Source organism: Ceratotherium simum, chromosome 17 (genome assembly GCF_057802395.1).
Source record: "Ceratotherium simum simum isolate JZ-2026a chromosome 17, ASM5780239v1, whole genome shotgun sequence".
NCBI classification, from domain to species: domain Eukaryota; kingdom Metazoa; phylum Chordata; class Mammalia; order Perissodactyla; family Rhinocerotidae; genus Ceratotherium; species Ceratotherium simum.
Window position 1 is genome coordinate 25112063 of NC_141916.1, and position 18871 is coordinate 25130933.

The 18871-nt window shown below is 36.3% G+C and overlaps 1 pseudogene; it reads left to right on the top strand.

The window, feature by feature from the left end:
- Positions 1-17662: 17662 nt before the first annotated feature.
- LOC101406718 (serine/threonine-protein phosphatase 4 catalytic subunit pseudogene) lies at positions 17663-18626 on the top strand (annotated as a pseudogene).
- The last annotated feature ends 245 nt before the right edge of the window (positions 18627-18871 follow it).

An 18871-nucleotide genomic window follows, 5' to 3' on the forward strand; every position in this document is an offset into this window, starting at 1 on the left:
TGGGACAACATCAAGCGCACTAACATCCGTGTTATAGGTGTCCCGGAAGGAGAAGAGCGAGACAAGGGGGCAGAGAATCTATTTCAAGAAATAATAGATGAAAACTTCCCTAACCTAAGGAAGGAAACAGACATCCAGGTACAGGAGGCACAGAGAGCCCCAAACAAGATAAACCCAAAGAGGCCCACACCAAGACACATCATAATCAAAATATCCAGAATTAAAGATAAAGAGAGAATCCTAAAAGCCGCAAGAGAATGTCAAGTTACATACAAAGGAAACCCCATAAGGCTATCAGCTGACTTCTCAGCAGAAACCTTACAGGCTAGAAGAGAATGGCATGATATATTTAAAGTGCTAAAAGGAAAAAACTTACAGCCAAGAATACTCTACCCAGCAAGGTTATCATTCAAAATGGAAGGAGAGATCAAAATTTTCCCAGATAAGCAAAAATTAAAGGAGTTTGTCACCAAGAAACCAGTGTTACAAGAAATGTTAAAGGGACTGATTTAAGGGGAAAAGAGAAGACCACAAATAGGAAAAATTATCTATTTCCATGATTAGAACGTAATGGATACAAATGCACAAAAAGAGGTTGGATATGATATCAAAAACATAAAAGGAGGGAGGAGGGTAGTTAAAGAGTACAGCTTTCAGACAGAGGTCAAACTAAAGTGACCATCAATTCTGTATAGAAGAAGTAAGGAACAGAGAAGGACTACTAAAACACTGAGAAAAAAAACAAAAAAGTTAAGAAATGGCAGTAAGTACATACTTATCAATAGCTACTTTAAATGTCAATGGACTAAATGCTCCAATTAAAAGGCATAGGGTGGCTGACTGGATAAAAAAACAAGACCCATATATATGCTGCATACAAGAGACACACTTCAGACCTAAAGACACTCACAAACTGAAAGTGAAGGGATGGAAAAAGATACTCCACGCAAATGGCAATGAAAAGAAAGCTGGGGTAGCAGTACTCATATCAGACAAAATAGACTTTAAAACAAAAACTGTAAAACGAGACAAAGAAGGGCATTACATAATGATCAAGGGAACAATCCAACAAGAGGATATAACACTTGTAAGTATCTACGCACCCAATGTAGGTGCACCTAAATATATAAAGCAATTATTAACAGACATAAAAACAGAAATAGACAGTAACACAATAATAATATGGGACTTTAACACTCCACTTACACCAATGGATAGATCATCCAAACAGAAGATCAATAAGGAAACATTGGCCTTAAACGACACACTAGAACAGATGGACCTAGTAGATATATACAGAGCATTCCATCCAAAAACCGAAGAATACACGTTCTTTTCAAATGCACATGGAACGTTCTCCAGGATTGATCACATATTAGGCCACAAAACAAGTCTACATAAATTTAAGAAGATTGAAATAATACCAAGCATCTTTTCTGACCACAAAGGTATGAAACTAGAAATCAACTATAGGAAGAAAATCAGAAAAGCCACAAATACATGGAGATTAAACAAAATGCTACTGAACAACGACTGGGTTAATGAAAAAATCAAAGAAGAAATCAAAAAATACCTGGAGACAAATGAAAATGAAAATACGACATGCCAGAATTTATGGGATACAGCAAAAGCGGTTCTAAGAGGGAAGTTTATAGCAATACAGGCCTATCTCAACAAACAAGAAAAATCTCAAATAAACAATCTAACAATGCACCTAAAGGAACTGGAAAAAGAAGAACAAACAAAGCCCAAAATCAGTAGAAGAAGGGAAATAATAAAAATCAGAGCAGAAATAAATGAAATAGAGACCAAAAAAACAATAGAAAAATTAATAAAACCAAGAGCTGGTTCTTTGAAAAGATCAACAAAATAGACAAACCTTTAGCTAGACTCACCAAGAAAAAAGAGAGAAGGCACAAATAAGTAAAATCAGAAATGAAAGAGGAGTGGTTACAACAGACACCTCAGAAATACAAAAGATTATAAGAGAATACTATGAAAAGCTATATGCCAACCAATTCGACAATCTGGAAGAAATGGATAAATTCTTAGAATCATACAACCTTCCAAAACTGGATCAAGAAGAAGTAGAGAATTTGAATAGACCAATCACCAGTAAGGAGATCGAAACAGTAATCAAAAACCTCCCCAAAAATAAAAGTCCAGGACCAGACGGCTTCCCTGGTGAATTCTACCAAACATTCAAAGAAGACTTAATACCTATCCTTCTCAAACTCTTCCAAAAATTGAGGAGGGGGAAGCTCCTAACTCATTCTACGAAGCTGACATTACCCTGATACCAAAACCAGACAAGGACAACACAAAAAAGAAAATTACAGGCCAATATCACTGATGAACATCGATGCGAAAATCCTCAACAAAATACTAGCAAATCGCATACAACAATACATTAAAAGATTATACACCATGATCAAGTGGGATTTATTCCAGGTATGCAGGGATGGTTTAACATTCGCAAATCAATCAACGTAATACACCACATTAATAAAATGAAGAACAAAAATCACATGATCATCTCAATAGATGCAGAGAAAGCATTTGACAAGATCCAGCATCCATTTATGATAAAAACTCTGAATAAAATGGGTATAGAAGGAAAGTACCTCAACATAATAAAGACCATATATGAGAAACCCACAGCTAATATCATCCTCAATGGTGAAAAACTGAAAGCTATCCCTCTAAGAACAGGAACCAGACAAGGATGCCCACTGTCACCACTCCTATTTAACATAGTATTGGAAGTCCTAGCCAGAGCAATCAGGCAAGAGAAAGAAATAAAAGGGATCCAAATTGGAAAGGAAGAAGTGAAACTGTCACTATTTGCAGATGACATGATTTTATATATAGAAAACCCTAAAGAATCCACCAGAAAACTTTTTAGAAGTAATAAACGAATATGGTAAAGTTGCAGGATACAAAATCAACATACAAAAATCGGTTGCATTTCTGTACACTAACAACGAAGTAGCAGAAAGAGAAATTAAGAATACCATCCCATTTACAATTGCAACAAAAAGAATAAAATACCTAGGAATAAACTTAACCAAAGAGGTGAAAGAGCTGTACACGAAAACTATAAAACATTTCTGAAAGAAATTGAAGAAGACACAAAGAAATGGAAAGATATTCCGTGCTCTTGGATTGGAAGAATTAACATAGTTAAGATGTCCATACTTCCTAAAGCCATCTATAGATTCAATGCAATCCCTATCAAAGTTCCAACAACATTTTTCACAGAAATAGAACAAAGAATCCTAAAATTTATATGGAACAACAAAAGACCCCGAATAGCTAAAGGAATCCTGAGAAAAAGAACAAAGCTGGAGGTATCACACTCCTGATTTCAAAATATACTACAAAGCTATAGTAACCAAAACAGCATGGTACTGGCACAAAAACAGACACACAGATCAATGGAATAGAATCGAAAGCCCAGAAATAAACCCACACATCTATGGACAGCTAATCTTTGACAAAGGAGCCAAGAACATACAATGGGGAAAAGAAAGTCTCTTCAACAAATGGTGTTCGGAAAACTGGATAGCCATATGCAAAAAAATGAAAGTAGACCCTTACCTTACACCATACACAAAAATTAACTCCAAATGGATTAAAGACTTGAATGTAAGACCTGAAACTGTGAAAGTTCTAGAAGAAAACATAGGCAGTACGCTCTTCGACATCAGTCTTAGCAACATCTTTTCAAACACCACATCTGACCGGGCAAGAGAAACAATAGAAAAAATAAACAAATGGGACTACATCAAACTAAATAGCTTCTGCACAGCAAAGGAAACCATCAACAAAACGAAAAGACAACCTAACAATTGGGAGAAGATATTTGCAAACCATACATCTGATAAGGGCTTAATCTCCAAAATATATAAAGAACTCATGCATCTCAACAACAAAAAAACTACCAACCCAATTAAAAAATGGGCAAAAGACCTGAACAGATATTTCTCCAAAGAAGATATACAGATGGCCAACAGACACATGAAAAGATGTTCAAAATCACTAACTATCAGGGAAATGCAAATCAAAACTACAATGAGATATCACCTCACGCCCGTGAGAATGGCTATAATTAACAAGACAGGAAACAACATGTGTTGGAGAGGTTGTGGAGAGAAGGGAACTCTCATACACTGCTGGTGGGAGTGCAAACTGGTGCAGCCACTATGGAAAACAGTATGGAGATTCCTCAAAATATCAACGATAGAACTACCATATGATCCAGCTATTCCACTGTTGGGTATTTATCCAAAGAACTTGAAAACACCAATTTGCAAAGGTACATGCACCCCTGTGTTCATTGCAGCCTTATTCATGATAGCCAAGACTTGAAGCAACCTAAGTGCCCATCAAGGGACGAATGGATAAAAAGCTGTGGTATATATACACAATGGAATACTACTCAGCCATAAGAAACGATGAAATCCAGCCATTTGTGACAACATGGATGGACATTGAGGGCATGATGCAAAGTGAAATAAGTCAGAGGGAGAAGGTCAAATACCGTATGATTTCCTTCATTAAGTAGTAGATAATAACAACAATAAACAAACACATAGGGACAGAGATTGGATTGGTGGTTACCAGAGGGGAAGGGGGGAGGGAGGAGGGTGAAAGGGATAATTGGGTACATGTGTGTGGTGATGGGTTGTAATTAGTATTTTGGTGGTGAACATGATGTAATCTATGCAGAAATAGAAGTACAATGATGTACACCTGAAATTTTTACAATGTTATAAACCAATGTTACTGCAATAAACAAAAAATTTAAAAAAAAAAAAAAAAGAAAGATGAATAGGAATACTCTAGTATTAAATATACTTTCTGTGCCTCAGTTTCCTTATCTGTACAATGGAAATAATAATGGTACTTATCTTACAGTGTTTTTTTGGTGAGGATTAAATGAGATAATACAGGTAAAGTGCTTGGAACAGTGCCAGGTACTGTTAGTACACAATAAATAATAGCTATACCTGCTATTAATAATAATTATAATATTGTGTCAGTTCCTGCTTTGAAGGGACCAATTGGTATGAGTCAGGGAGTTGTAACAGCTGATAGTGCTTCCTGTATGGCACTGGGTGAGTCACATCAAATTAAGAAAAGAAAACCAGAATTGTATTAACTCCAAAAAAAGTGTGTTTTTCTAAAATTAAATATGTACACCAAAGATCTGCCTCTAAGAAACTAGATTTAAAAATCCATAAAAACATACAGTGTGTCTCTATTATTTAAATTCAAAACCTCTTCTTAAGCAAAGAGAGGAGTTGATATATCCAGGCATTGTGGGGACAGTGGGTCTTAATGACTGTTCTTTCTAAGTTTCTGTTCCACATTTCCTTTTTGTAACCTGAAAAATATCACTTGATGCCATCTTCTCAATCAAATCAACTGCCAAACTGGATAAACCCAGTTCCTTATGGAAACCCGGATGCCACCTCTAACCTTAACTGCACTCTGCGAGTATATCTTAGCCTCCTGCTCGCCCTCTGCAATCAAGGAATAGCAGTTGATATCTTAATTGCTGTTATCTCGTAGAAAAAGCATACACCTGTTGACAGATTCGCTCAAAACAATTTCAAAAGTAAGACGAGATTCTTCTCAGGCCAGCATCGCCTCAGATGGGTTACTGAAAGGAAAGCCCCATGCCCTCATTGGATAGGAGGATTTTTCCAACGAGTATAGGTGCAAGCCACCATTCTTCTTGACTGGCGTGCAGCGAGCACCTAGTCCAATGATATTAGAACAGGAAATCCCTCAGAGACCTGCCAGAAATCATCTCACCAGGACAATACTTCCAGTTTCTGAATAATGCCTGGATAATATATTTATAAAAGATGTTGGAGATTTTCAGCCTTGGCAAATGATATATGTTTATAAATCCTTTCTTAAGTGGACACATATTGTAAACAGGCAGGTCAGCTTAACAGGGATATCCTGTAAAATGTCTTTAATAAATATACAATTAAGGAACAAGGCTTGATGGTTTTTCTAGGATGAATTTTGTTATAGCTACTTCAGATCCAATAGCTCAGGTTCGCATGTTGAAGCTTCTTCTGACCTCAGGAGAATTGCTGTATTCCTTGACTGCAACCCCAAGCGTTTACCTCATTCTGTTTTTTCTTGGTTTTCCCAAAGTCTAATTTGGCCAGCTCTACCTACATGTGTTCAGCTTTGCAGTGATTTATTTCATATGTTCCTTCTGCTTATTTCAATTTGGCATTTGTTCCTATCATTCCCATATGTCAACAGGTTACTTTGAATTCAGCTGTCTTATGTAGGCCCCCAAATAACCATGATTTTCATTACCAGGGAAAATAGTTATAGAAAAATCACCTCAGTATTTGAGTGAGCTAGTTAATTCCAAAATGCTCATTTCTCATGGATTCTTAATTCCTGCACAAATGACACTTGAGAAACCTCTCTCCACATAGAGGCCCTAAAGATATCAACTCCTGTGTCTCAGACAAATCTGTTTTATTTTCTGTTCGACCCCAACTCTCTTCTGAAGAGTGATGATGCTGAGTGCTTCATAAACACCATCAGCCCAAAGTGGAAGCATATGCTGCTCAGAAGCCTTTATCACCAAATTATACAGATCAGCTTCTCGACTATTCTCTTACGTTTATGGATCCCAGAGCCAGCTGCACTTACTCATCTCCTTCTTCTTATTAAGGACTACTGTTTAACTGTTTGAACAAAGGAGAGTGCTTTGAAATGCCCTTTTCTTTAAGAAAATGATATACTGTTATTTTTGAAAAAGACACCACATCATTTAAATATGAGAATATATTATTAATTTTACCAAAGTTCCCCGGAGAAATGATGACTGATCTTCAAAAGACTTAGTTCCCATAAAAGAAATAAAGTTAGCACCCTTGTTGGTGCTCAATTAATGATACATTTGTTTGGCTGAGACAAAGTAACAAGGTCAACAGAAGAAGAACATCTGGGTGAAAAGTGGAAAAGTCAACTATCGTGATGCTTCAGTAGTTGACACTAAGTAGTCACGGTTCAGAGAGAAATGTTTCTCTTTGAACTAACCTTGTTCTAGCATCCATATAAATAAGTTTATACAGCATTTGGTATAAAGCACTTTCTAAACCCTTTGGTTCTGCTAACAGCTCTCCTGACAAGGTGACATAATACTATTTCTATTTGACAGATGCAACTGACAGCTATAAATAGGGCAGGTTTGATTGCCTCATATCCAAGACCAAAGAGTAGTATGGCTTTACCCTCGTTTGTCTCCGCATTTCAACTTCACTGTAGTATTGCAAACAAGGGGTATTTTCTAAAGGGTTGTTTTGGTTGCCTCTTTTTAAACAGAGATTTTGGCAGTACACTTCAGACGTAAGTTCTCATTTCTTTTCCGCGGCCAGGGAAGCTTTGCAACCATTTTGATTTCATGTTAGCTTGTTGGTTCTCTGATGATAGCCGACAAACACTGCATTTGGGCTTTCCGTGTTGCTGGTGAGTGGTTACTGAAACTGACTGCTTTTTAATGCAAACATTATGCAGACTGCAGCCAGACAATGGAAAGTCTGTCTGCAACCTGAGCAGGGCTGGACGCAATCTTTCCCAGTGGGTAGCTATCATTTCAGGTGCTGCTGAAGAATTCATTGTAGAATTTTCATTTTTCCACTGTTTGTTAAAACCACATACCAAGTCAAATTTAATTAGTTATATTCATCCGGCAGATGGTACAGTATTCCATAATAGAGTATAAATTCCTTCACTTAATTGAGTAATGCGTTTCATATGATCTCTTTTACAAATTGCAAAACTGATTCTCTTCAAATAGGTCTGCACATTATTTGGATGCAGGCCCAAACAGGTTAAAATTGATTTAATACTTTCCCCCCAAAGAACATTATGTAAATGAAAGTTAGTCTGCCCTGAATGACTTATTTTAATGTCTGCTTCTACATAGATTACATCTGCATCCGGGAGAAAGATGTGGGAGGAAAGTTCAATTATGTGGGAACAAGTTTCTAAAACTTCAAATGCAACATGTTATGAAGATGGTCATATTTAAATAAATTCAATTTGTTTCACACTGGAAGGATCTAATGTCCATTATCAGTTTGCTGAAACCAAGTCTTTGATAATATTAAATAGATTCCCCATAGATATATTGATTTCTCTTCCAGGACAATAAATTAACCTGAACCTTAGAATTGGGGCAGACAGGGGATCTATCTCTGTACATTAATTATATTTTATTATGGGCATCTGTAGCACCCTATCACAGTTTTTGGACAATGTAGCATGAAATGGAATATTCATTCTTGGTAGATCTTGGATTGCTGCTTCTCTTACCACACAAGACTCGAAAGGGATTTTATTTCTCCCTTAAATGTTATATCATTGCTTCAGGCATCTGCCCACTTTTTCCTCTGGTAGAATTTGAAACATGCTAAATTTTCCCAGCCTATATCAACAATCCATTAAAATACAAACTAGTTCATTGAATGTTAGAAGTGAAAGAAGTTTTATTAATCTTTTATTCCAGAGATGACATACAGTCTGCACATATACTGGAATTACTCTGCTCCCGTGCCCATTATAGACATTGGTAATGGATTGTGGTACAGCTGGCTTCTCAGTCTTCTTCGACAAAGCCCTCCTGTCATGAAGTGAAACCTATTTGCCATCCTTTTCTAATCTAACTCTTATATTATGTTGATAAGGACATTAAGGCACAGACTTAGAGTAGAATCTTTTAACTTAGTCATAGAGGTAACTAACGTCCAGGCTAAGACTAATAAGTGTCTCACCTCCTAGCCAGATAGTTTCCCCACCACATTATGTTACCTCCTGAGTCAAAAAAGTCTAGGGAACAGACTGATGGGGAGGAAAAACAATTTTCCTCTACCCTTCTTTGTTAAGTAGCTTGGGGATGCAAATTAAACTAACAAAAGATAGATTAACTGCAGAAAATGTGCAATTTTTATTGATGTTAATATTCTTACATGCACTAGAGCTTCACAGAAAAGAAGTGAAAACTCAAAGAAGTGGTTAGACTTAGGGCCTTATATACCATTTTAACAAAGGGCAATCAATCATGGAGAAGTGACTAGAAAGAGGAAAAGGGGTTTGGGTTTCTAGTAAGTTTTGGGAAAGTGACTAGATAATATATGGGGGATAAATATAATGGAAGATAAGGGTTATTTTAGTAAAGTTTCTTTACAGTCTTGTGCTGCATAATAATGTTTTGGTCAATGACTGACTGCGTATACAACAATGGTCCCATATAGCCTAGGTGTGTAGTAGGCTATGCAATCTAGGTTTGTGTAAGTATATTGTGTGATGTTCACACAATGACAAAATCGCCTAATGGAGCATTTCTCAGAACATATCCTCATCATTAAGCAATGCATGACTGTATACAGATTCATCTTGGTGTGACTCCCTGTGTCCAGTGATAAGAGTTGGTCTCTTCTTCCTAGGCACCTGCCTCAAAGGAAAATTTATGCCCTGATTTTAGGCAGATAAAGGGAGGGCAGAGAACTCTTCTTGCATCTGTTGATTCTCAGTTGCCTTCAGCCCAAAATAATCCTGATGCCCAAATGGTATATTTTGGGGTGGCATATCCTGATCCCCTTCAAACTATACAGAGTGAAGATATGTAACAACTGTGGTTTCACGTTACTTAGCTAATTTAATGAAGGCACTAAGCAATCCTTCCAGGCACATTGACCACCCCCCCCACCCCCGCCCCAGCTAATTTCTAGGTGTTCTTTCTAGGCCCTGCCACTTGAAGTTTCTACATTACAACTTTACCAGTCTTCTCTAAATTATCTAATATTTTTAGCAGCTCTTTTAGTTTCTAGATAGAAAAGATTCTACTTGTCTAAGGCTTGTACGTATCTCTTATGGACCTGTGCCCTCAAGTTCTTCAGTGAAGCAGTTCCCTTAATCCCAGTTTATGGGATTAAAATGTGCTACACAGGCTGATCTCTGAGAAACCCTAGTGAAGTGGAAGGAGCACGTTTTAAAGGAGACAGATTTTGAATCCAATTCTTGCTCTGCTAGTTACTAGCAGCAAGACCTTAAACAGGGCCGTTATGGACACTCGATTTCAATGCATGGAGTCACCCAGGACAGAGTTGAGGCTCAACAAATGGTAGTTGTGATGATGATGATGACTAGTGGTGATATAGTTCTCTGTTTTATATAGTTTTCTTCAAAAGAACCTAGTTAATTATCTGCAGATTTCTTCCTTCTACTCCTTTTTTCCCCTCCTTCCTCCTTACATACACATCAGACACAATCATGCTTAAAGAACTGCAGTATTGATTTACTTGGAAAAGACAACCATGTCCTTACTTAGAGAGACTCCATTGACTTCATTATATGGTAAGATTTAACACTTAAAAATCATACACAAAAGTCAACTTGGATGTCTCTTCCTTCAGGCATGAGTCCCTAACAAGGTAGACCACCAGCACTGGTTTTGAAAGGTTGTGGCTGTACTGATCTCTGTCGTCTATTTATTCATGTGTCCTCTCTCTAGACTATAAACTCTCTCAGTGGAGAGGTAGTGTCTAGTTTAGCATGTCTTGTATCAGAGTAGGCAATCATTTCTGAAAATATAAATGAATTGATGTTATCTGGGATGGAAGGTAGGGAAAAATAAGGAGATCAATCCCCCAGTCATTGTGATTTGGGGATAATGAATATTTGGAAATTATTTGGACCAAGAAATGGAAATTACTTTACCTATGTAATTAAACTGAAGCTATTTAATTAATTAACCTTTTTCCCTTTGAAACACGAATAGCTAACATAACAGGTCCCCATTCAGATGCACTTAAGCAGAAAGATTCATTTTCTTTTTTTTTCTGTGAAAAGCCAAAGCACTAGATGATTCATATTTCTAGGAAAATATTTCAATAGGCATTTTCATCTCCGAATAAACATTCATCTTCAGAAGTATATTTTTAGTTAAAAGGAAGACTGGTGCATTTATTTTATGATGTTTCTTGGTGAATGATCTGCAGAGATTCTTTTAAAAATGATATCTATAGGCCCCCCTCTAGGCAGTGTCACAGGGAAAGCTTGTCTTTACTTTTCTACAACAGGACCAATCATTCTCAGCAAAAAGCAAAGGACAGGCAAGATCGTGCTGTGACTGAAGAGATACCAGGAAGGGCTACAGTGAATTTCCCAACATAGCAAACTGATAATGGAAATTCTACAATTAGACCTTCATCTTTTTGATAAGCCATGTGTCTCCCTGTTACAATGCAGACAGCCCTGTTTGGGGAAGGAAATATTTGTTATGTTCTTTCTCATAACATAACATTTTGTTTGAGGGAAAATTAAAAGCATGCCACAGAGTGGGAAAGGATATATCCTATATATTCAGTAAATGGCTCATATATAGAATGAATATATATCCTCAGAATCATTAAGGAAAAGGTAGGTAACCTAATAGAAAAATAGACAAATGATTTGAATACACATTTACAGTACAGGCTGCTCTGGTCATGCCTATGACAGCCTAACAGGAAACTGTCAAAAGAATTAAACTTGTTTCCCAGAACAAACTCCCTAAGTAACTGTAGAAATAAAAAAAATCCAGCATTTGACAAGTTAAAATTCACACTATCTAGCATTCAATCAAAAATTACCAAGTGTGCAAAGAAGCAGAAAAATATCCAGGATGCAAAGAAAAATCAGTCAATAGAAGCAGACCCAGAAATTACTCAGACGATAGACTTAACAAAAAATAATATTAAAACAACTTTTACTATATTCCATATGTTTAAGAAGGTGGAAAAAAACATGAGCATGTTAATAAGATACATGGAAGACAAAATAAAAATGAGCAAAATGGGAATTCTAAAATTCTAGAGAGAAAAAAATTTCAGGTGAAAAAAATAAACCAGATGAAATTAATGGGAGATTAGATGTTGCAGAACAGTCAATTTGAAGATGTAGCAATAAACTATGCAAAATTAAACACAGAAAAAATATGGAAAAAAATAATAGAGCATCAGTGAGCTGTGGGACAACTTTAAACAGCTTGACATACATGTATTTGGAGTCCCTGAGGGAGAGGAGAGACAGGGAAGCCAGAAAAAAAATATTTAAAGAAATAATGGCCCCAAATTTTCAAATTAGATAAAAATAATAAACCTATAGTTCATAGAAGTACAAAGCCCACCACAAGAAATATGAAGACGTTGACACCAAGCCACATCATAATCAAATGACTTAAAACCAATGACAATAGAAAAATCTTGAAAGCAGCTGGAGAAAAGAAAAGGAACATGATGTACATGGGAACAAAGATATCAGTAATTGCCCTGGGGCAGGGAGGAGAAAAGGAGGGACAGGATGGAGTAATTACAAAGGGGTGTAAGGAAACTTTTATGGGTGATAGATATGTTCATTACCTTGATTATGGTGGAGGCTTCACAGGTGTATACATTTGTCAAAACTCATCAAATTGTACATTTTAAATGCTTGTGGTTTATTGTATGTCAATTATACCTCAATAAAACTGTTAATAACTTCATAATGAGATACTACCACACGGCCACTAAAATAGATATAATTAAAAAGCAGATAGTGCCAAAGATTAGCAAAAGTGAAATTCATATAGTTATGAGAGCATAATGCGATAAACCACTTTGGAAAATTCTATGACAGTGTCTCCTAAAGCTGAACTTGTAGCATTGACTGTGCACCAGCAATTATACTCTGAAGTATATAGCCAGGAGAAATGTGTGCATATGTTTACCAAATGCACACAAGGACTAGTAGTAATAGCCCACTCTGGAAAATCTCAAAGGCCAACAAAAATAGAATGGGTCAGGTATGGTATATTCATACTATAGAAAACTAAACAGAAAAGAGAAGGAAAAACTGCTAAACATACCCACCTAGATGGATGACTTGCAGAGACATAATGTTTAGCAGTCACAAAAGAGTATATATCATATGATCTCAACTATACAAAATTTAAAATAGGCAATACTAATTCAGGTGTTAGAAGTCAAAATGATGGTTCTCTCTGGGGATGGGGCATGTGGGGGCAGTCAGATAATGTTATATTTCTTGATCTGGATGCTGATAACATGTGTGTTCAGTTCATAAACATTCTTAAAGTTGTACATTTTGCATACTTTATGTATATATGTTATAGTTTAATATACTTTCCAAAAATATAATTTTGGGTTAAAAAAGTAAGAAACAATGATATATAAATGAAAATATATATAAATATAAATATATATGCACAATATTGTTTATGTAAATATTGTTTATGTAAAATATGCATACAAAAAAGTATCACATTTTATAAAAGAGCTCAAAAACAAAAGGATATACATTAAACATTTTAAAATTTTTGCCTATGTTGGGAAGAGAAAAGAGATGAGGAATGGAGATAAAAAGGGGTGAAAAGAAGAATGGAAGGGATTTAACTATGGTTTATCTCCTTATGAAAAATAATTATTCAAATTTATAAAATGCACTGTTGACTATAAAAGTGGTATGTGCCAGACATTCTTAACAATAATAAAAGAAGGTCAAAGTTAATTAATTGGTGGTAAAATTAGATAATAGACATAGTTTCAAACACATTTTAAGAAATCTTGTAAATCCTCCAAGCAAGATGGAAATATCCCTAGAATTTCTACATATTTAATTATATTATTTGTCCTCAAAACCTATACTTTCATACTCACTTTTTTATAAAATTCTGGAGCTACTACAAGTCTCTCAAGTTAATACTTCATTTAATAGGCAGCCCACTAATTATGTAGGCAGTGCTAAAGAAAATTCCAAATTCCTGAAGAAAGTTTAACTGTGGCCACTTAAAATCTATAAAATGCACAATGAGAAAAAGAGCTCATCAATCCTAAATCTAAGTGAAGATTTCCTAATGAAGAGAATGGAAATATTTATAACCCCCTAAATTTCTAGCATACTCTTAAATGTTCAGACATGGAGGATCTAGTTGTAATTTCTATTCCATTCTCTCCTTTCCCCACCAAGGATGTGGGGAATAGTGGATGTTGTGTATATAGATACAATGGAATATTATTTGGCAACGAAAAAGAAGGAAATCTTGCCAAATCTTCTTTTATTTGACAACTTGGATGGACCTCAAGGGTATTAAGCTAAATGAAATAAGCCAGAGAGAGAAAGACAAATACTGTATGATCTCACTTATAAGTGGAATGTAAAAAGGCAAATCATAAAAGCAAAGAATAGAATGGTGGCTACTGGGGGCTGGAGGATGAGGAGAATGAAGAGATGTTGGTCAAAGGGTACAAACTTCCAATTATAAGATGAATAAGTTCTGGGGATCTAACATACAGCATGATGACTATAGTTAACAATACCGTATTATGTACTTAAGAGAGTAGATCTTAAATGTTCTCACCACAAAAAAGAAATAATTATGAAACATGTTAGAGGTGTTAGCTAATGCTATGGTGGTAATCATTTTACAATATATAAATGTACCAAATCAACACATCGCATACCTTAAACATACACAATGTTATGTGTCAAATATATATCAATAAAGCTGGAAAAAAATAGGAAAACATAAATATGAATAGATAAATAGATAAAAATATGATATATTCATATGATGGCAGATTATACAGCCGTTAAAAAGAATGAACTGTAAAAAATAAAATATTATAGGTTATCAACTAGGACAGTGAGCAGAAAGCTAAAGTCAAATAATAATGGAAATTTCTGCTGCATAGAAATTCAGCTGTGAATTTTTTTATTATGAGCATCATATTACAGTAAAAAGCTTAAAAGAAGAAACTATTATATCAAAGTTTGAAACAAGTGAGAGCAGGCTCATACAGTTTGACAGAATCAGATTACATATTACAATATCTTTAATCCTCTAAGGAAAGGCAAGAAGTAACGTTAAAAAAAGGCATTTGTGCAGAATTCCATGGGAAATTTAACTCTCCAGTAATAGTTTTCTATAATGGAAAGACATTTTATTAAATTACTGCAGTGTTCATTGCCAGGCATGTAATACATATTCAATATTATAATATCAGCTTAAATTTGGGCACCATAACATTCCAGTGCTGAAAATATAGATGTCTCTGCTTTGAATCTAATCTCCCTATATAGATGTCCATCATCTAGTCTGGCTTTAGACGTCAAAAGCAAATATTTCAAATTTGTTAAAATGAAAGTGTCCCTAGTGGTGAATGAGGTAATTTTGTCACTATGCTTCCTTGTCACTGATAATTAAAAACTAAACTTCCTGCAAGATGATACTTTTAAAATGACTTCCTTACACCCACAAATAACACTTATTAATTCAGCTCAGGACATTTTATGGTTTTATATGAACTCCAAATCCTAGCAGTTACAGTTGTATACACAGCATAAAAACTTGTGTTTTCTGCAGTTTAGCAAACCACAATTGTTCTCTCTCTGGCATTTGCTTCCTGTTCTATATATCTCCTAGTCCTTGATGTACACATTGAAAGTGTCACCAAGTTCTCTAAAATTAATTACATCTTCACATTTGAACCAGACAAATCTTGTTTATTTGCCGGAATCACACATAATTCAGGAAATTCCAAACTTCAGACAGCCCCTTAAATTCATATTAAGTGTCTGGAAAAAGAAGACAAAAACACGTAAACTCACCCTGGTAGAAACAACTGTCTCTTTTGTGAGATTTTTTTCTGGTAGACTAGGAAGAATTCTTTAAAGCAAACATACTTTCCCACGTATTACAGAATTATTAGACTTTGGGCAGGTTGTTCTTTTGTTGGAGTGTGCTAACGTATCAAAGAATGAGGGCCTCTCAAGGCAGAGCAGTAAGAAGAAAACACACTAGTGAGGAAAGACCAACACGTATTGACACTCTCCTGTGAAGACAGTATGAGAAAGGAAGATGGAAAACCAAACTTAAGATCTCACCACCATCAATCTTCTTCATCACTGCATGCTCAGATCTGGCCAAGGTGGCAAAGCAAAGGGATGCGTTCATCTTCTCTTACTTCTGATGTTATGAGGGTGGTTTGCTTTTAAGCTATTATGTAAAGTTAAGTGCTAATTTATTCCCTATCTGAAGAACCTAATTTACATCATGATTATTTGTTATGCTCTAAAGATAGATAATTGTTCTCACCTTTTCCCTCTCTTAACTCAGCTTTTTAACACTTTTTCTAGAGTCTGCATAGATGATTCAGTCATTTTAAAAATACTCTTTTAAGAACATGTCTATCCAATTTGCAAGTTAAAGTGCATAAAACACGTGTTACTATTAGAATTTATAGAATTGTTTTTTGTGTACTTGGCCACCATAAATTTTTCAACATCTATTGAGATTGAATGTAAGCCATCCTAGACAAATGGTAGGTGCCCCCTTCGGTCCAGGGGATTGCAGACCATAGACACACATACATGCACGCGTTCACCCTGTTGAAAAAGTTCATCATAATTGTACAAAATTACTTTCCAGAATCAACTTCAATTCTCTGAAATTTGCAATTACCTATTAAACACTCTTCCTTTGCAAACTAGTAATTAGGGAAAAGAAGAATGTATATACAATGTGTCATACTTTCTGTTTTTAACATTCATTGAAAAACATGGCCAAACTCATTAATTTAAATGAAAGGAAAATTTCCATGGCATTGTTTATTTTCAAAAGAATTCAAAGAACTTCATTTAAATTCAAAAGACAATAATAGAAAACAGAGTTTCATCCGTTATATTCATGTCTTACTATATTTTTATCGCCTTATTACTCACGTAAGATCATGTATGTACTTTTTGTTTTCTTGTTACTTATATGAAGCCATTTTTCATGGAATATAATTCTCCATAGTATTTTCTTTGAGAGAATGTAGAACATGTGTTCCTGAAATTTAATAGAGCAGTTTTCGCATATTTTGGGTGCACTATATTGTAACATCAAGAGCATAAATTCAGGAGTAAAATGTCAGAGTTTGAATCTTGGCTCCAATACCTACCAGCTACAATTTTGGGCAATATATTTAATGTCTCTGGGCTTCCATTTCCTTATTTATAAACTGGATAAAATAACAATATCTAGATCAAGGTATTTTTTAGGAGGATAATAAGTTCATTTGTGTAAAGCACATAGAAAAGTACTTAGCATATAGTAAATTCTCAGTAAATGTTATAATTTTATTATTTATATATTACTTATTACATTCTTATTAAATATAATATTCCTATGTCGGTAGACATTTGTAAATAGTTTTTAGAGAGTTAACTCTTTATTTGGGGAAATAGCTTGATGAACAAGAGACGGAATGTAGAACATTGAGTGTGGACTAATAACAGAATAAAAAAGGGAGAAATAGTAAATAGCTAAACAAAATCTGAAAAAAAAGATGAACAAAAAGCAAGTGAAGTGGGATGGGGAAGACTAGAGGTAAGAAGGCAGAGAAATTGCAAAAAGATGAAGGATGAAAGATTGAATACATGGCAAGGGGCCAAAGAAGAGTGAGGGAGAAAGATAGGAAGGCGAGAGCCAGAGCCAGGGTCACAGTGGCAGAGACCCCTGTGTTGTGCATAGGTGACAGTGCCCTGGCTCTGATCCAGGCTACTGGAGTGAGGAGAGGGATGGCGGGGGTGGGCCATGGTGAAGCTCGGCAATGAGGACTGGTAGATTGAGCAGCTGCCGTGCTGCAAAGTCAAGGAGAGCGAGCTCAAGCCCTGTGCCCTAAGGCCAGAGAGATCTCAGTAGAGGAGAGCAATGTGCAGAGGGTGGAATCACCAGTCACAGTATGTGGCAACATCCACGGACAATTCTATGACCTGAAGGAGCTGTTCAGAGTGAGTGGCAACGTCACTGAGAACAACTACCTCTGCACGGGGGACTGTGGATCTTGGTTTCTATGCTGGCATTGAAACGTTATCTCCTGCTGCTGGCACTTAAGGTTCACTATCCTGACCGCATACCCCTGATCCCGGGCAACCGTGAGAGTCACCAGATCACCCAGGTCTACAGCTTCTGTGATGAGTGCCTGGGCAAATACGGTTCTGTGACTGTGTGGGGCTACTGCCCTGAGATCTTTGACTACCTCGGCCTGTGGGCCATAATGGATGGCGGGATCTTCTGCCTGTATGGGGGCTTCTCCGCTTCCATCTATACCCTGGACTAGACCCAGACGATTGACTGAAAGCAAGGGGTGCCTCATAACAAGCCCATGAGTGACCCTGAAGATACAACAGACTGGGGTGTGAGCCCCCGTGGGGCTGGCTACCTGTTTGGTAGTGACGTGGTGGCCCAGTTCCATGTAGCCAATGACATTGACATGATCTGCTACACCCACCAACTGGTGATGGAAGGTTATAAGTGGCACTTCAATGAAATAATGCTTACTGTGTGGTTGTCATCCAACTACTGCTACCGCTGTGGGAATGTGGCAGCCATCTCAGAGCTGAATGAGCATCTCCAGAAAGATTTCATCATCTTGGAGGCTGCCCCACAAGAGACACAAAGCATCCCCTCCAAGAAGCCTGTGGCTGACTACTTCCTGTGACCCATTCAGCCCCTGCCCCCTCCAGCACCTATGGCCCTCAGACCACTATCGGCTGACTTCTTCCTGTGACCCATTCAGCCCCTGCCCCCTCCAGCACCTATGGCCCTCAGACCACTATCTGCTGTCTTTTTCTGGTTTGTTTTTAGAGAAAAATTTTGAGAAAAGTATTGATTGATTGATTTAAGAAAAGAAAGAAAAACAGTGAGTAGATTTAAAAGAAAATATTAAGTGAATAATAGTTCAGAAGTTTTTTAGACATGGAAAATCATAAAAATGTGACTCTAATAACTTCAATTTAGAAA